The 20,736-nt window shown below is 42.8% G+C and overlaps 1 protein-coding gene across 1 annotated transcript in view; it reads left to right on the forward strand.

The window, feature by feature from the left end:
* Positions 1–4,389: 4,389 nt before the first annotated feature.
* LOC124717095 overlaps positions 4,390–20,736 on the forward strand; it is a 68,737-nt gene continuing 52,390 nt past the window's right edge. The window contains exon 1 of the mRNA XM_047243800.1: positions 4,390–4,456. The gene's annotated coding sequence lies outside the window, so the exon portion shown is untranslated. The remainder of the gene's footprint in view (positions 4,457–20,736) is intronic.

Here is a 20,736-nt window from a genome sequence, read left to right on the forward strand (position 1 = left end):
CTCCAGATTGCCAATTAATCTTTCCAGCATGGCTGAAATAGTCTTCACAGACAGAATATATTGCCTCTGATTTGTTGATTTCTTTTTCCGAACGGTTTTAAATCCCTAATCGAATCTTTGTGTCAAACACCTTGGTATAAAGTACCAAATATAATATTCTGTGCGTCGTCTTCAGTATCCTTAAAGTCTCATTGATTCCGGTCCTGCAAGTAGTTATGAAGGAGCAGTAATAATAATTGGTTTCATAGTTACTACTTTAGATGTTACGATCAAATTTCCGATTCGATATTTGGTTACCAAAATGCCATATTTATTTTTTGATTAACTTGCTTTACCAACGCAAACGGCAATTAAAAACAATTTTATACAACGTTAATTCATCCTTTAATATGCCTGAGAATGGTCACATGATATTTGAAGTCAGCGGAAAATTTTCCACTTCACAAAAAACGTATGGCGGCATATGCAGTACTGCATTACGATACATTTGTCATCGATGACTTCTACACAGTTCGAGAACTGCCCGTGGATTCGAAAATCATGGATAATACGTAACCGATCATTGGTTGTTGGTCAGAGAGGCCAAAACAGTAATTCAACTTTATCATTTGTTGATAGTCGCCATAAGAAAATTGTGTTCAAGTTGTAACTTTTCCCTAACATAAAGCTGTTTGTAATGGGGAATAGAGGTGCATACATAAATACATCACAAGTGATATGTGCTAGGGGCTATATTAAAGGAATATTCTGGCAATAAATACGGCTACTGGGCTGCATTAACAAGAAGTACGATTCGTCTCACTGTTTCGTTTGCTATGAGGTTCAGCCTGAAGACTGTGTTGATACAGTGCCCCCACGACACTCTCCCTTGTGTAGGCCTCTTCGTCTCTACGTTAACTACTGCATCCTGCAGCCAATCGAATCTGCTTACCGTTGGCCAGCCTTGGTCTCTCTCTCTGCAATTTAATGCCCCAGAATATGGCCTGTCAACAATTCCCTCTTTTAGACAAGTTGTGCCACAATTTTCTTTTCCTCCGCAGTTTAATTCAGTACCTATTTAGTTATACAATCTACATACCTAATATTCAGCATTATTCTTTATCACCATGTTTTGAATGCTTCCATTGTTTTCTTGACAGAACTGTTCATTGGCCAAGTTTCACTTACACACAAGGCTACACTCCACACAAATGCCTTCATAAACTACTACCCAACCATTTAAATATCTATACGATGTAAAAAAATTTTCTTTTTCAGAAACGCTCATTTTGCTGTTGGCAGTCTGCATTTTGTATCCCCCCTACTTCTGTCTTCTCAATTACTGTATCCCTTTAAAGTCATTGAAGTTATACAACTGCAGTGTGATTTCTGTACAAGTTTCAGATATCTTGTGTCTCTGTGTTTTACCGCTGATACCACCAGAGTTTCTAAGATTTTCTTTCAGTAAAGACTGTCATAACCTTTCTCTGAATATAAAAATGCCATAAACAAAGGCTTCCCTTTCTTCAGTCTGTTTAATTAGCTAAGTTGTAGTATTAGCATTGCCTCGCGTGTTCAGAAATTTCACAGGAATCTGACATTGTGCTAATGTTAGCTTGTATAAGCCCTCTCCCTCCCCTCTCTAAATACGAGTACTCCTTCCTCTCTCAAAGGTATTCAATCGTACTGTAGTGGATTCCTTCCTCTGTTTCAGTTAGTCGATGCCTAATGGTCCCTTTAAGATTATCGAAAAACGCTGGGTCTTAAATTATTCAGGTTCCATATCCTCAATTTTCTATCGTTTACGGTCTCTCTAATTGTAACTGCATTTCATAGCCAATAAAATGTCCTCGTTCAGCGTCTGCAATGGGAAATGGATTACAATTTAAAATCGAGTTTCGAAAATTCTGCTCCAAATATGCATCCTTCTTTCATGATTCTTAAGCGAAGTGTTGGCGATGATAAAATTGTGCTCTGCGCAGAATTCAATCAGGAGGCTGCCCCTTTCATCCATTCCCCAAGCTCTACCTTTTCCTACTATTTTCTCTTCCTATATCTGCAAACGAATTCCATTCTCTCATCGCATTTTAAACTTTTGTCTCGCTTAACTTCCTGAATAATCTCTTTTATCGTACATTGCTCCAATCAGTTCATCATCTGTGGTGTAGGTAAGCGTGTAAACCTGTATCACCGTGCCGGCCGTAGTGGGCGAGCGGTTCTAGGTGCTACAGTCTGGAGTCGAGCGACCGCTACGGTCGCAGGTTCGAATCCTCCCTCGGGCATGGACGCGTGTGACGTCCTTAGGTTAGTTAGGTTTAATTAGTTTTAAGTTCTCGGCGACTGATGACCTCAGAAGTTAAGTTTCATAGTGCTCAGAGACATTTGAACCATTTGTATCACCGTGGTGTGAATGTTAGCGTTATGTCTGTCTCGGTAATGATAATGTTATTGCCAGTTTAGAGATGGAGCTGAGTTTTGTGATACTACTTCATTGGCAGTTTCAATAGCTGACACTCACAGAGTGGTTGAAATACATGATCTTAACATAGAAAATACCGAGGATCAACTGTCAGATATTTTCAGTTATAAATACATGACTACCACATAACAGGTAAAGTGCTATCGTTATAGTAAACTGCGTCTAGGACTGCAATTTCCAATACTAAAAGCTAGTATGAAAAAAAAAAAACAATAAGTTTCTGTTTTGGTGTAACTGGGTTTTCTCTTTTGATGCTAGTCAATTGTCAGGATAAGCATTACTGCAAAGGGCATTTGATTCTAAAGCATTATGTCAGGGTGAAAAACACTAAATAAATTACTTTTTCTCTCTTAACAACATGTGGGCAGGGTGGGTTCTTCCTTGGCTCGAGTATGAGGTAGAATGAAACAGCATTTTTAGATAAGATAACATTTGTTGAAGATTTCTACAATAGTTTCCTTACTGGATTGTTCTGGCTGGGAGAGCGGCAGCTGTGTCGTTCGCGAAGCCTTCATGCTGCGTGAGCGGCGGCGTGTACGCCTGGCTCTGTGTATCTCATGTCGCCGTCTCGCCCAGTTGACTGGAGACGCGCACGTGCTGTGGCCCGTTTAATTATTGAGAACGAAGTCGTGAATCGGATGGTGATACCTTGGATGTGGCGTCCAGTGTTCCTCTTCTCTATGAGGCCACATGTGTCAGTGTTGTGCGTCGGCCAGCGGAGCGGCGCGGCGGGGGAACGCCAGTGTCCCGGACTCGAACAACGGACTCCAGCTCGCCAGTCTTCGGCTGTCAGATCTTCATCTCCAGCTCACAGGTGACTGCTGATGTGAGGCCGTCTCCTTCCCGTCCTCACGAGTCACCCGGGTACGTAAAAATCAGTCTTCAAATACCTTTTAATTTCTGTCTTCTGGCGGCGAGGCTGTCCTTGCTATTCCATCACAGCGACGGACTTGGTGCTTCTGTGTACGATGTAGTCTCTTCCTACATGACGGTCTTCAGCACCGAAACTGAACTGAAAACTATCTTGTCGGGCCCACTGCATCTCGCGTATTTATTCTCTTCAGTTCACTGGAGGTGAACGACTTCAGGGTCATTGCCTCTTCTGTCACATTGACGTCGGTCATTGGCTCTTGGAATGTAGGCGAGGGCCTTTGATCACATGTGACGACTGAGAAACACGTGAGCCGGTCATTGCCTCTTCTGTCACGTTGAAAAGCTTCTCGAAGAATCTTCTTAATGTCGGTCATTGGCTGTTGGAATGTAGGCGAGGGCCTGTGATCACATGCGACAATTGAGAAACACGTGAGCCGGCCTGGCGATGCCCTGACAGCTGACTCGACAGCGTCCGCTTATGTGGGGAGGGCGATGGCTTCTCTTGAACGTGCTGACTTGCAAGCGCCGGACGTTGCCACTGCTGCTCTGTCCGCTGTTTGCCAGTGTGTAATTCTTCTAAACTAAACTAAGTTTTTCATTTATTTTCTAATTTCTACTTCACTTCACATTGATTTCACTACTTTATTTACCTATCTTAAGTACCACTCAACACTGGGGCGATTGGTTTTCTAAATGAGATAGTGAAGAATCATGAACGTTAATCATCAAATCTGTTTATGGTGAAATAAGGAAACACGAATAATGAAATGTGTGAAAGAGTACGTCGTAAAGAAAGTGAAGAATTGCTGTGTCTTGGCCCAACTTCGTCTTTCTTCTTGTAGATTCACGGTACAGTTTATCAAATGCACGGCGCGTACCTCAGCGGCGGTCCGTCATTGACTTCCGCCGCTTCCAGATGGGAACGCCTATTCCGCGATCCGCCGCGTCACCGCGGAAAAACGCACGCCGCTGCTGTTGCCTCGCGCCGTGCAGTAGCAGGAATGAGCATCGAAGAGGAAAACCGCACCGCGCATGCGCGGAGTGCCGCTGACGAAGACTCGGGCGGGGCGGCCGTTGTGCGAGTTCGCAGTTAGTGTCACGCGGCAAGAGCCGATATCTCCAAACGTAAGTTCGCTGGGTGGATTACGATTTTTCACGCCTTTCTACGTGCTTCTATGCCTGCATATAACTATATCTGCATATAACTGTAGACTACTCGCTAAGGGCAGTACAGATTTCAATATTCTGAGACTAGCCTGCTCAACCGGGAGTTCTCAAACTTTTTCCATCGTGCTTTTCTTCTGAAACGCAAATTATTTTGCCCTCTCCCTCCTACTTCTGTATCCTCCTCAGCACTTCTCGTCCTTGGCACAAAAGTAGTCCACTTACTTCGCTCTAATTTTTGCAACTAACAGTTACAACAATAATAATAAAAATTACAGACTGCCCTTCAAACATATCAAACATTGTTTTTTAATTATCACATTTAGGGCTATTCAAAGGGGATGAAACTTAACGGTTACTTCTAGTTTATAACCACGACTCTGTGTGTTATTAGATCTGAACAAAGTCTTCATTTCACTGCATTTTTTTTTTTTTTTACAAATTTGTTAGTTAATGCTTAGCTTTTTCCGTCTACATTGCTTCTAATGTATTTAAAACGTTTTATTATGTGAAATATTACGACGTACAATTGACGATAGAACAGTCAACATTTAAATGCCAATTGAAACACTCTTGTATTCAAACTGATCATCCAAAAAGGAAATAAGAGCAAAAATGCACTCGATGAAAATTCGGGCTGTTTCTTTAATTTGCACGTTTACTGTGATGTGTATACGTGAATTTGTGAAGAAAGCAGAACCAGTTTTGGTGTATCTCTGAAACAGAAACTCTCAGATCCCCTTTCAGGCGCATTCGATGCCCGTATTTCGTCTTAATACCATTGCGAAAAATGTTGACTCACACATGTAAGCTCATGCGAAGAGTAATAACGTGTCCACTGTCCTTCATCATTCCGAATCTGCATTTAGAAGTTTGTAAGAAACTTTGCTATAAATTTATTTCCAAATGTTTTATTACTTGAGAGTTCTGTTAACTCCTCATGTTCTATTGTTTTAAGTGTGGTTAATGGTGTAGTGTGATAGGATCTGACGGGTTGTGGATCCAGTCGTACTCAAATGAAGGTTCTGGAAATCTGTCCTTGAATTGCTGACGAAGGTTTGAGATACTACGCCAATTCCACTAATTTTGTCTAGATGCAAGTGCTTTCCTCTTCACGAATTCAGAGAAAATATCTCGCAGTTGTTATTCTCCATCTGTGTTTTCAAACGTCTAGGTCTTCTCTTGGAAATATATTAGTATTTCGATCTTGATTTGATACGTCAAGATCGTTCAGTTTCTCACAAACGTCGGTTCAGCTGTTCAACAGGAAAAGACGAATATCATCCTTCAGGTCCACAACGCGACGGAGAATTATATCACGAGACAACCAACGTACTTCCGCGTGCGATAGAAGCGATCATGATTAGAACCCATCTCCTCACAAAGACGGAAAATGGCCTACTGTTTAAAGCTCGAGCTTTCACAAAATTTGCAACACTGACTGCATCGTTGAGCACTTCATTAATTCCGTTCGTACTACTTTATAAGACAATGCATCCTTGTGTACCGTGAAATGTGTGAATTTTACAGAAGTAGAAATGGCGCACTCTTCCTTGAACCCCTTTTCAGTTCCAGTAAACGCTGCTATCCCATCGTTACGTGTAACAACACAATTTGTCCATCACAGATTGTTGTCAGCAAAAAAGTAATTTACAGAAAAGAAATTATCTTCGCCTGCGGTCCCCCCTTTCAGAGATTTACAAAATAGACCGTCCTCGTGTATTTCGCGTTCGTAACACTAGCGTACAAAAACAAGAAGCTGGGAAAGATTTCCGGTATCAGTACAGTCATCAAGTCTCAGGGGGAATTTTGGGCTGTCATGAAGATGTGGTAGTAATTATTTTTTCATGTCACGTTATAGCATTAATTGACGATCACGGTATAATCTGAGAGTGGTATCGATTTCAGACTCGCGTCAAACCTTTCTCCGTGTATTTCGACGGTTGTGGGAAGAAGTAATTTCTCACAAACAATGGGCGCTGATTTGCATATTGCAATTAAGTATGATAAATCTTGAATGCTCGTAGCGCTTTCGTAGAAGCTAATACCTGGTTTTTGAGGAATCTGAAATTTCGTTTTAGTTGTTGCTAATTACGCTGTAAAAATTCGAGGGTTTCATTCATACGATTTGGATGTTTTTTTTCCAGGTGTCTCCTTAGTTTTACACTCTTCAAGCTATTGTTGGCTAAATAAAAAACACATTACAATCTTCCTCGTTATTCAAACTGGTGCTGCTAAACTGTAGTGCCAGATTATCAACTTGATGTTTACGCGCTTTGGTTTAGAACTAACATTGCTGATAAGAGCAGAGGAAGACACACAACATTGATTAAATTTGAATCTTTTTCCTTATTAGAATCGCATAATTTCGAAGGAGAAGGCACTCGGTAAATCCCTACCCTGGGATCTCTTGTCCCCACTGCGAATCTTCCATTTATCCATGGCAATGGAGGAACTTGGATTACTTTATTTTAAATCCAATTGACTGCTTCCAATGAACATGCACTAGTACTCAGCTTCCAGCCTACGTACTACCTTTCGACTGGTTTCGGAAGCTTGGCTGAAATCGTGTGGACCGTCACAGTGACTACGATTAACAATCTGCTGTTGAAGTCAGCGCTGTAAAGAAGTGGCAGTCACATTGTCCAGTGGTTTATTGTCATCGGTGATTGGTAAATGCTTGGTAAGCAACTAAACCTCTGCGTGTAGTTTGATTCTCAGATTTCCTGCTGACAGGAACTATTGACCAGTTCTTGCGAAATAAATCAGCGAATTACTGATGCTGTGTCCGCCCCCGGTTGCTGAGTGGTCAGCGCGACAGACTGTCAATCCCAAGGGCCGCGGTTCGATTCCCGGCTGGCTCGGAGATTTTTCTTTGCTCTGGGACTGAGTGTTGTGTTGTCCTAATCATTTCATCCCCATCGACGCGCACGTCGCCAAAGTGACGTGAAATCAAGAGACTTGCACCAGGCGAACGGTCTACCCGACGGGAGGCCCTCGTCACACGACATTTATTTACCGATGCTGCAGCTTCCTAACTTGGTTCATGGAAGGTGGATCTGACGCTAGCAATATTTGTTCGTCGGATGTCTGTTGTAATGTGAAATGCAAAGATTTCAATTAAAGCCAGCGCCCCCCTTCTATTACTCTCTGTCCCCCATCCCCCCTCCAAAGTGGGGAGGTGGGGGGGGGGGGGGTGGGCGGACCCATACATCATTATTTAAGAAAACTACTAGATGTAATGTTACAAATAACATTTGATAACAGTGTGCTATTTCACATTTGACACCTCTCCAGGCCAGAGTAACTTTTAAGTGCTAGTCGAATAGCAAAAAAACCTCTGTTTTTGTACGTTTTCATGTTTATCTTCGGTCAGCAACACAAAAAAGCTATAAAAAACTGATAGTGCGCCTTCCCTCTTTGACAGTGCAGTGATTTATGGCACTGAAATCGATTCTTCACCTCCAGTGCATGCAGAATGGTGATTTTTTTCTTTTCTTTGGCTGCTAATACTGTCAAAACAGGTGACATCCACAAAAAAGACTGTGGACTGCCGCGGTAGAATGCTATCCTTCTCTGATTAATATTAGCTCTCTGGCCAGTACCTAATGCATATTTTATCCTTTTTTGATATAATGTCTGCAACAGTGTGACAGAAACTAACCCCAGAAGAGCATTAAGCATGGAACGGTAAACAAAAATGTGTTGCTCCTCTGGGCCTGCAATAATGAAATGCAGTTACCAGCACCTCCGTGTTACTCACTTACTCTTATGGCCTTCTGCCTGCCCTTCAATTACCCATCTCATCAATGTGTACTCAAATAATTCCCACTGCATCATCAGAAAACATTATCATCTACGTCACACACTCTTGGCTCACCGCAGGAGCTGTTCCTATCTCAGTTGTCCCAGGTAAATGAGTGATCAGTGCGACAGAATGTCAGTCCTAAGGGCCCGGGTTCGATTGCCGGGTAGATCGGACATTTTCTCCCCTCAGAGACTGGATGTTGTGTTGTCCTAATCATCGTTTCATCCCCATCAACGCCCAAGTCGCCGAAGTGGCGTCAAATCGAAAGACTTGCACCTGGCGAACGGTCTACCCGACGGGAGGCCCTAGTCACACGACATTTACCTTTAGTTGTCCTAGAAGCCTAGAACACTGACCTAATCTGGCATCCATACTTCTTTCTCTGGTCCCGTGATTCTCTCATGTACTACACCAATCAAGCTTTTCAGCACCTTACACTCTCACGGCTGATATATGCATAAACGAGGGGGTACCCAAAAAACGGGAATAACATTGCCGTGGGCGGAGCTTGTGTAGTACACATTCGTGCCGCGAGGCGTGTGTAGCGCAACTGAATACCAGTTCAGTTCCGCCTGTGTTCACCGGGCTTGTGCTGTTCATCTGCAGTGACTGTTTTTGTTAGCACTGTTTTCTTCTTCTTTCGCTTTTTTATGACGACAAGTTTAAGTGAACAAAGCGCAGCTGTGAAATTTTGTTTTCTACTCGGTAAAAATGCTGCTGAAACTGTTTTAATGTTGAGAACAACTTAACAAGATCACTCTATTGGAGAAACTCAACTTTACGAGTGGTTTGCTCGATCTAAAAATGGCGACTTGTCGATTAATGCAAACCTGGACGTCCATCAACTCCGGAATCGACGAAAACATCGAAAAAATTCGAGAGCTTGTGATCATAGATTGTCGACAGATAATTGATAAACTGTCAGAGATTAGTGGATTATCTTGGAGCTCCGTGTTCTTAAAAAAAGATCCGATTTGTGAGAGACAGGAGATTGGTTCTTCCATCACGACAACGCACCTATACACACAGGATCCCTCTCAGGTTTTGGCTGAAAGTGGTATGGTTCCGCTGACCCACGCATCTTACTCGCCTGACCTGGCTCCGTGTGACTTCTTTTTATTTCCGCGCATAAAAATGGGCATGAAAGGACGCCGATTACACAACACTGATGAAGTCAAGAAATAAACGAGGGAGGAGCTTTCAGTCGTTTCTAAAGATGACGACCCATGGGGGAAATGTATTAGTTGTAATGGAGAGTATTTTGAAGGCGATAAGGTTGTTTTGTAAACGATTTGAAAATATATAGCTTTCAAAAAATAGTTCTGCTTTTTTCTTGGTTACCCCCTCGTACTGTTCTTTAGTAAACGTCAGTCACGTTATATGGAAGCAGCCTACTCACGATAGATAGAATTCATATGCTTTCCATTGTGTGGGCACAGTGAACTTTATTTACAGGCATCACGTTTTTGTTAATCACTTTCTGGTTGCCCACATTGTAGTTAGAGAGCCTGTGTTGAGAATGGCAACAACTATATATAGAAATTTTCCACCCACCGCCCCACAACGTCTTGCACAAACAACAAAGTCTCTCCATTCACACGGTCCAGTTTCTTATTATATTGAACCACATACCGAAAGTCCGCGGCTCGTGGTCTTGCGGTAGCGTTCTAGCTTCCCGCGCACGGGGTCCCATGTTCGATTCCCGGCGGGGTCAGGGATTTTCTCTGCCTCGAGATGACTGGATGTCGTGTGTCTTTCCTCATCATTTTAACCTCATTCACTCTCAAGTCGCCTAGTGGCGTTAAAGAACCCGCGCGGGGGGTCTCCCGGCCACCAATGCGAGTATAATTCTACTACTGAGTGGTGGGTAGAACACGCCAAACCGCAAATAAGAAGGGAACTGATAAGGCTTTCTGGAAAGGGGCTTCAGTCCGGAACCGCGCTGCTGCTACGGTCGCAGTTTCGAATCCTGTCTCGGGCATGGACGTGTGCGATGTCCTTAGGTTAGTTAGGTTTCAGTAGTTCTAAGTTCTAGGGGACTGATGACCTCAGCAGTTAAGTCCCATAGCGCTTAGAGCCATTTGAACCATTTGTTACTTGTGTATTCGCTTGTATACTCTTTCCAAGGCCCACAAATTCACTACTGCCGTCTGGTACCTTATATTGTGGTGGGGCATAGTGAAAACTAGTTGATATCTTTTGTTGCCTTTCTGCTACTCCTGTTAATTCAACAACAGTTTAACCTATCGACCTACATGTCATTCTCTCTCTCAGCCTTTCTACATCCCTCATCTGAACGTCTGTCTGTGACTACCTTTTTGTTTAATGATGCTAAACCACGCTGGAGATAGTGACTCTCAGTTTTCAATAATGCTGGCTCCTCCTCGAACACTTTGGACAGAGTTCGCAATTTGCGAAATTCATCACAGTTCTGTTACTCTTTTGCTATAAACTAGGCGACAGAAGCATCCAGAGTTGTCACTTGCGCCTCCACCGTATTTCATATTGAACCAAACCGACTATTAGACTAGAAGGAAGATGTTCTAATCATTGTTCAGCTTTGATATTTCTCTCTCATGCAATTGAAGAATCAGGTTAAGTCTCCTTCCCTTTTGGTTTTTTCTAATTTCTCTCACTTCTTGTTTCTGTTTTTCCAGATTGACCATAAACTTAGTAAAAAGTATCGGCACATCCTCCCCCTCCCTTATTCTGATAAGTTTGTTATATTACTGCACCAGGTATCTGTTTTGGTTGGGAGGAGAGCCAACACCGTGTTACTAGAGGAGGCCGAAAGACACGCGTTTTAGCTCACGCAGGCTGGCGTGAGGTCTGGAACAGGACAAGGAAATTAGAATGTAGAAAAAAGGACGTAGCTGGTGGAATACTTAACTTTAATCCATTAATGGTGAACGTCGGTCTGGACGGTACGTGATTCACAGTATCAATAGTAACTGATAATGGTGCCTTGCTAGGTCGTAGCAAATGACGTACCTGAAGGCTATGCTAAACTATCATCTCGGCAAATGAGAGCGTAATTTGTCAGTGAACCATTGATAGCAAATACGGCTGTACAACTGGGGCGAGTGCTAGGAAGTCTCTCTAGACCTGCCGTGTGGCGGCACTCGGTCTGCAATCACTGACAGTGGCGACACGCGGGTCCGACGTATACTAACGGACCGCGGCCGATTTAAAGGCTACCACCTAGCGAGTGTGGTGTCTGGCGGTGACACCACAGTATCCACACAGAAGTAAACCAATAACCTCCTTAGCGTAGTAAATACACTTACAGGTTACAAGACAAATCCCACTCTACTATTTTTACATGAAACCAGTCATGGATTTACTTTACACAAGTTACAGTTCTCGAGCTCAGTTATTCCAAATACTTGGCTGCTAGTCACTGCCCTGCATTCTAGCAACTGAGTCACTGTCCATCCACTACAAATGTTGTTCCCTTACCTGTCACTCAGTTTCTCACTTCCGCATTTAACTACTCTTGCACATGCAGTCCAGGTTTGCAGATTATTTACCTTAGTCCCTGTACTTGTGTGGTCCCTCGTGTTGTTGTCTAACCGTCATCCAAAAAATCATCAGCAGAAGATCAGTCCATCTACAACTGCAAGTTAAAATTTCTTCTCCATTCAGTCGTCCTGTATAGGTCGTACTTTACTGTAAAACAAATTTAGGGCAGTATCATCTCGTATTTATACCTCTTACCTCTACTACATACACTTTCTGTCCCTGAGGTGACCATATACTGTTAATAGCGAGCAAGCTGTGTAGAAAGCTTTACCTGAAGCATTGCGAGTAACTAGGAATTGATCTGAAAGTCTGCAGGTCCTGTAACAAAGATGTCAGTATCTGTGAGTAGCTGTCAGACAAAGAAAAATATTGCTAAAAATATAGTTCTGGTCTTCACTGGATAGGTACGACTCTATTTAACTGGCCCCTTATTCCATTTACCAGTGCAACTAAATCTGTGTTGCGAATAACATATGATAACATTGTGAGACTGCAATTTTACATTCGTGGCTGGGCTTCAGGCTAAAGTGTGTTGTATGTCACAGTAATACGAAAAGAAAGCGTAAATAAAGAAACCTTTACTTTTCCTTCTTTGTCAGCGAAGCGATTTACTGGATTTATATCGACCCTTTATCACCACTGTGCAACATGGAAGGGTAATTTATCCTTTTACGAGGGATGGAACTTAAATGGTGGCAACACTTCTGTGGAGACACCATGCAGTGGATTCTAGTATTGTCGCTGATAGCACACGTTGTTGACATATCTACCTTACGTCCAGCAAAGACTCGCCCATCCCACGTCGCCGGCGTGTGCACAATCGAGGGAAACACAGTCACTTGTGAGCGAGCGGTCTAGCGTAACGGTGCCACTATGTTCTCGAAACAGGAACAACGGAGTTGGATCAAGATTGAATGTGCCAGAGTTAGTACAGCGCGACAGTGTCATCAAGGTTTTCAAGAGGCGTGCGGGGAATCGGCATTGCGTACTGAACAGTGGCACGCTGGGTAAAAGCCTTCAACGAAGGTCGGCAGACTGTGGGAGGCATGCTCGGGCAGGTCGACCTAGCGTCTCTGAACAAGAAGTGCATGCTGTTGCCGCGTTAGTGGACACTGATTGACACCATACGATTCGTGAGCTTACCCACGAAACCGGATTAGCGCATACGACTGTGCTTCGCATCCTGAAGGAACGCCTGGGCATGCGATAAAATGCATCTTGATGTGTTCCGCATGAACTGACGGAAATGCAGGAATGGATGCGTTACGACGCTGCTCAGACGCACTTGGAACGCTATGAGCGCGAAGGAGAGGCTTTATCGTAACACTGGATGAGACATGGGCCACATCGTGCGAGCCAAAACTGAAACGCCAATCCAACAAATGGCGTCGTTATGGGTCGCCGCAAAAGTCGAAAGTGCGTCAGAGCCCCAGTATGGTGAAACTATGGTGATTCTCCTGTACGACTGGATGGCGTTGTCCTAACGCATTACGTTCCTCCACGGCAGTAGGCAATTCAGAGAAGTGGGCAGCCGCGAACGGAAGCGAAGTGCTTCTAGCAACGCAACAAGCGCCGCAATCACGATACTGCCTCTGTTGGTAATTTGAATAGCCCAGACTTTTGCAAACATGTAGGCGCTTCCGACAGAATCACTGGTTTTGATGGCGCCAGTGTAGATATATATGGCTTTCGGATACTGTGATAAGAACACCGCCAGAATTTCATTGTTAATGTGAGTCTCATTCTCAAAGGCAATGCCAGTTATTATGTTCACTTTAGGCAGTTTCACTGGAAATGTGTAATACATCTGGCTTTTTCAGCCATCATATTAGGCTCCAGGAAGCTATTCCCAGGGCAATGGAGATGCAAGAAGCACAGAGATGACGCAATGTGGGATGAGGTAGCGGTGACAGATGTTAGATTCGGTACCATTCTCGTGAGAAAGACCGCCTGCATGATGCTGCTGCTCTGTGATTGGCTGCTGTGTTCGGCGGTAGGGCGCCAAAACGTTAAACTTTAGTTGCTATCATTAATTAAACCTGCCATCCAAATTACCTCATTTTTTTTAAATAAACATCTCTCAACAGCCAGCTATCAATCGGTCATTTCAAAATTATTAAAATCAAAGTATTACTAAAGCAAAAGACTGATGATATTACTGCCGATGCACTTCGGTGGCGTTCGGGTCACGCCTTGCTGGCTTGGCGCGCGAAGTGTCTCGGGCAGTCCTGCTCTCCAGTTCTGACCGTTCCAGTAGACTGGCATGTTGTCTGTTATAGCAGAAATTATTTCATGCAATTTTATTTACTACAGTTCCGACCGTCGCTAGGTACAGACATGTTGTCTGTAATAGTAGTATTTGATTCATGTAATTTTATTCTCCAGTTCTGACGGTTCCAGTAGACAGACATGTTGTCCGTGGCAGGATGTATTTCATGTTATTTTAGCCAGATATAATGACTGTGGAAAGTTATGTTCAATACGTTGTGATCAAGAATAGTTTGTCGTGTCTACATCAATAAAAACGCGAGTGGCATCCCAAATGAGTTATAGTTTATTCGTAGTAGCAGTTCCTTGCGAAGTTAATTTCAGCCTCAAGAAAAAGAATCCACGACCTGAGTGCTGTTTTCTGCGCTGGGGAAATCATCATCATGAAGACAGCGGGTTAGTGAAGTGTACAAGAACTTACGTATTCCACACAGGGCAGTGGAAACAATTAGGCACCTCACGTGTACTGCATGCACACTACAAATGTGCTCAGTGACACGTCATCTGCAGTAATGCAGAGGAGGTAAGGAAGGATGAAAGTATTAACACTATCTCACTTTTATTCCTCTTTTTCTTGCCGTAAATGGGATGCTAAAACTACTTAGTCTAGGTTCTCTAATGATATTTCCGGAAATATCCTAATTATCTACATACATTTGCGCTGCTGGGGAAGGAGGGGGGAGGGAGGGGGGGGGGGGGAGAGCTCTAGTGATCCAGAAACATCCAGTTGCGCACTGCATGGTTAGATTTGTGGCGATCGGTCTCAGGTTATTAGATTCATATTGGTTCCTTTTAAGGCGAAATGTGGCGGAGATGTACGGCCAGCGCAGATAGATTGGAGGTTCATGCACTTCGACCAAGATAGCATCGGCAGAGGTGAAGCGTATTGCACCCTAACAAGCTTTCAGCACTTTCTATTGGCATTTATTAATTGTGTTGAGCTGAGTGCCAAGTGCAGATCCATAACAACTTCTACAATCAGTGAATGGACATACCATAGTGCAGTAAATTTGGTGCAGACGTTAAAGTCCTACCGAGTCCTGCCATAGCTCTGATTGCATTGACAACCATATCGCGTTTCTTAGCTACATATTTTGTGTGCGCCTCTCTGGTTAGCTTATGGTCGATGAAGAGACCAAGGTATTTGATTACCGTCTTCAAAAGGAAGGTTGCTATAACCACGGACAGATTTACTATTTGCCTCGAACCCTTTGATAGACCCTGTGTAATACTCTTATTCATGTATAGGGTGTCCTTCTTAAGAATCTTCATTTATATCCAAAGATGGTCTTGTGTATGTTGAAATATGTGCATAGATACCACTAAAACCGCGAGTGTTTAAAAAATCTAGCTCCCGTGTCTAAAACAGCTTCAGTTGTCTGTTTACTTTATATATGAGTTAATGTGTTAAACATTTGACTTCAAGCATGTAACCGAGACAAAGCTATTTTTGGGAGACGCTAAGTTCTCTTATTCTCATACACCCTAACAAGGAGAGGTCTTCAGTGGTGCACAGCTGGACGAAAAAAGAAATTCGGAATTTTGTGTAATGCACAATAGCATTAAAGTAGTCCCATTCTGTAGTATGGCTGTGTGGTATACTTGATAGGATAATAGCTTTGCATGCAAGAGGTTGTCTCCACAATTCTCCTCATATGAAGTAACTTTTTTTATTTTAAAATCTTTATCGAAATTACTATGATCATTATTTTTATTCAATAAAATGGTTTAAATGTAATCTCTATTCTTTTGTCATATGATTTTCGTCACCATATGAACTTTTTCATTTGTTTCATTTTTTTCTTTAAACCGTTCTTTTTCCAATCGCAATTGTAGTGAATATGAATTTAATTATATTTATCTCTTATAATATTCAATTGCTTGAAAGTTCCAATCTGTCAGTTAAAAAACAAAAGGGGACATGATCTATTTATGTTGTGCAATGGTCTGAAAAATGTATTTTTGTTACCAGATGTGCGATTTTTTTTGCACGATAATTGTCATAGAAATATTTAAAACATTTCCTGAATACCTAATGCGCCATGGAAAAAATAACGCAGTTGAAAATTTAAATGAGAGACGGATTAGTAAGTGTAACGAAAGCCGAGCAAAATGACAAATAGATATAATGTACGCAATAATGTGGACGAAAAATAGAGGGTTGTAAAACAAAAGAAATTAAATCAAAATTATTACATAAAATTAATTAAAAACACATGAACAAAGATTTCAAGTGAGGAAAGAAGAAAAATGGGAGCAAATGAAGAAGTAGATATTATGATTAAAATTGTGTGACAAACGAATGGAATTTAAAAAATTACATTTAAATCAATTAAGTGAATAAAAATGGTCAAAGTCATTTTGATAAAGATTTAACAATGACAAAAAAGGATTACTGCCCCTGATTACCCATAGCCTCCTGCATGGGAGGTTCTTATCCTAGCCACTCCACCATGCAACCAGACTCTCTAATGCACCTTTTTTAACGCTGTTGACTGACACAAAATTCCCATTTTTTTTTGTTTATTACTCGCAAAGGAGGGCCCACCAGATAGTTTTAAAAAATGGTTCAAATCGCTCTGAGCACTATGGGACTTAACACCTGAGGTCATCAGTCCCCTAGAACTTAGAACCACTTAAACCTAACCAACCTAAGGACATCACACACATCCATGCCCGAGGCAGGCTAGGGACGCGCGGTTCCCGACTGAAGCGCCTAGAACCGCTCGGCCAAATAGTTTAAAAAAGTCGATCGCACGGCTGGGGAGCTCTCCGTGTAAGAAAAAAAAAATAAAAAAAACGACGCGCCATGAAGGAATTGTATATAAAACATTGTCGGCATTCTTGCCGAACTTTCTCGGTATTCTTGCCGCGTCAGTTCTGGATAAAATCTCGAGCTTTCGACGATTACCTCCATCGTCATCGTCAGGAGCTGACTGTCTTCACTGCTGCTGTGGTAGCTTCTTTATATACCGTGGACGGCTTCTGATTGGTCGGCGGTTACGTACTGCTGTCGCAGACGGGGTCACTGTGTGCGCCGGTGGGGCCACAGCTTCCGTTGGAACGAAAATCTTGGAAGGAACGCCTCTGCTGCTTCTCTGCATCAAGCGCTCGTTTCCATGCACAGCTCAGATGGTATGGGCTATTGCGGATAAAGTTCTTTTGGTACATTCTTATTTCAACAGCCTCCTTAATAAGAGAATTTCAGTACGTGGAGGCATAGGACAGAATTTTTGTTTAATTTAACAATATTTTATGTTTGTTCGTGAGGCTGGGCTCCGCAATTGCTGATTTCTCCATGACCTGTTCGTAGACATCTATCGCCACATTCCTCCACAAACTTACCAACACACTGTCAGATCCCTGATATGCAGCATCAGTGATGTATTTCGTTCCAAAGACGAACAAACAAGCTATTAAGCAGGTAGTCTTAATGTTTTGGCTCATCAGTGTATTTTCACTAAGAAAACTTGGACGATTAAAGATTTCCGTTATTAATTAAATGGAACTACACTACTGGCCATTAAAATTGCTACATCAAGAAGAAATGCAGACGATAAACGGGTATTCATTGGAGAAATATATTATACTAGAACTGACATGTGACTACATTTTCACGCAGTTTGGGTGCATAGGTCCTGAGAAATCAGTACCCAGAACAACCACCTCTGGCCGAAATACGGGCTTGATACGCATGGGCACTGAGTCAAACAGAGCCTGGATGGCGTGTACAGGTACAACTGCCCATGCAGCGTCAACACGATATCACAGTTCATCGAGAATAGTGACTGACTTATTGTGACGAGCCAATTGCTCGGCCACCATTGACCAGACGTTTTCAATTGATGAGAGATCTGGAGAATGTGCTGGCCAGGGCAGCAGTAGAACATATTCTGTATCCAGAGAGGCCCGTACAGGACCTGTAACACGCAGTCGTGCATTATCCTGCTGAAGTGTAGGGTTTCACAGGGATCGAATGAAGGGCAGAGCCACGGGTCGTACCACAGCTGAAATGTAACGTCCACTGTTCAAAGTGCCGTCAATGCGAACAAGAGGTGACCGAGACGTGTAATCAATGGCACCCCATACCATCACGCCGGGTGATATGCCAGTATGCCGATGACAAATACACGCTTCCAATGTGCGTTGCCATTCGTGCACCCAGGTTCGTCGTTGAGTACACTATCGCAGGCGCTCCTGTCTGTGATGCAGCGTGAAGGGTAACCGCAGCCATGGTCTCCGAGCTGATAGTCTATGCTTCTGCAAACGTCGTCAAAATGTTCGTGCAGATGGTTGTTGTCTTGCAAACGTCCCCATCTGTTGACTCAGAGATCGAGACGTGGCTGCACGATCCGTTACAGCCACGCGGATAAGATGCCTATCATCTCGACTGGTAGTGATACGAGGCCGTTGGGATCCAGCACGGCGTTCCGTATTACCCTCGTGAACCCACCGATTCCATATTCTGCTAAAAGTCATTGGATCTCGACCAACGCGAGCAGCAATGTCGCGATACGATAAACCGCAATCGCGATAGGCTACAATCCGACCTTTATCAAAGTCAGAAACGTGACGGTACGCATTTCTCCTCCTTACACGGGGCATCACAACAACTTTTCACCAGGCAACGCCGATCAACTGCTCTTTGTGTATGAGAAATCGGTTGGAAACGTTGTGGGTGTCACCACCGGTGCCAACCTTGTGTGAATGCTCTGAAAAGCTAATCATTTGCATATCACAGCATCTTCTTCCTGTCAGTTAAATTTCTCGTCTGTAGCTCTTCATATCAAGTTGAAATACATTAAAATATGCAATGCCATTTTTGTTCCCAATTTATTAATTCACTTCTCCTTTTTGTGAGGTTAATAACTGGCAACATTGCTATTTCTTCCTGTGATGTTCCTGTAGTTATCAGTCAACATATTTATGTGGACAGGAAATGACTACCTATATCACAAGAAGGTATAGGCGCAAATTTGTGCGAAAATATTTGTGACAGTTTCAGATCATGTTCTTTTTTACGCTTTCATCATAAAATACCATCTTTATGAAACAAAAGAGTTAGTAATGCAGGTTACTGATTATGAAACCATCCCATTTCCCTAGGCCACGACTGAAGAATCTCTGAAATTCCTCAGCAACAGGTACTGAGTCTGCCTATGGGAGACACGTGGCTCATTGTAGAGGGCAATTTAGAGTAGTTTGTCGAAATGTTAATTACATTCTGCTGCACATTTTTGCAGTCAAATGCTGCTTTTCGACTCTGATACGTGCGGCATCATATGATGAGTAAACCTACAATGTAAGAAGTATTTGCTTTAGAATTAAGTATACAAGTATTCATTTTATTTCATAGTGATTTAATGGCACCAAAATTATAAGAATAAAACATTGCCGCCCCCAATCAAGTACCCCATCTAGTAAGGATGGGCTGATGGGGTAACAGTAACTCAGGCAGAAAATGGTTCAAAAGGCTCTGAGCACTATCAGACTTAACTTCTGAGGTCATCAATCCCCTAGAACTTAGAACTACTTAAACCTAACTAACCTAAGGACATCACACACATCCATGCCCGAGGCAGGATTCGAACCTGCGACTGTAGCGGTCGCGTGGTTCCAGACTGTAGTGCCTAAAACCGCTCGGTCACACCGGCCGGCTACTCAGGCAGACTCTCTTTGTAAGGAGCTACACGAGCAGTGGCTTTAAAAATCTCTGTATAAAACAGAATATTATTTTAAAGTGACTGATTTATTTTGAGAGATTTAGAACCATTAAAACTGAAATATTTGTAAATTTTACACATACTTCTTTAATTAAGCTATGGGGTGCGTGAACCACGGCTCTTAGTCCCGGCCAACTGCAGGGAGCGTGTGTGACTTTGAGATGTCCAATTTCGTGACAGGGAGTGGGTGTGACCTTGAGTTGTCCAATTTCGTGACAGGGAGTGGGTGTGACCTTGAGGTGTCCAACTTCGTGACAGGGAGTGGGTGTGACCTTGAGGTGTCCAATTTCCTGACAGGGAGTGGGTGTGACCTAGAGGCAACCAATTTCTTGACAGCCACTCTGGCAGGGTTTGTTCAAATTCAACAAGACAACTCTGCTACTGTGTCACTGTATGTCAGCCATGGTACCTCACTTAGAAGGTTATATTTACACTGTCATGAAATGAAAGGCTTGCTGGCTGTGGTTGTGGATAAATAGAGCTGTTTATCACACACGTTCTGCAGAGGGTTGCTTCCTCTTGTGATAATCTTAACTTTCTATTTGTATTATCCTCCCCCCCCCCCCCCCCCCTCCTTACCCTTCTTCAAGCCCGATTCATGAAGCGCATATCAGGATCATAAAAACTAAAAAACTGAAGTGTCTGCACAAAACCATTAAAATATGCATCTGAACTGAAAATATGTGTATTATACACACAGTTAAGCGCAAAGTGCTTTATATGTACATTATGCAGGTATTTGTCCCCAAATGGTCAAAATATGGAAATATGCATGGAAAAAGTCTACATATTTGGAGCCAGAATAGTAATTAAATAGGTAAGTATTAAGTTTCCCCGATGTTAATCAATCTGTATATTGAGCAAGTAGTAAAGGAAACAAAAGAAAAATTCGGAGTAGGAATTAAAATCCATGCCATTGT

This window comes from Schistocerca piceifrons, chromosome 9 (assembly GCF_021461385.2).
Source record: "Schistocerca piceifrons isolate TAMUIC-IGC-003096 chromosome 9, iqSchPice1.1, whole genome shotgun sequence".
Lineage (NCBI taxonomy): Eukaryota > Metazoa > Arthropoda > Insecta > Orthoptera > Acrididae > Schistocerca > Schistocerca piceifrons.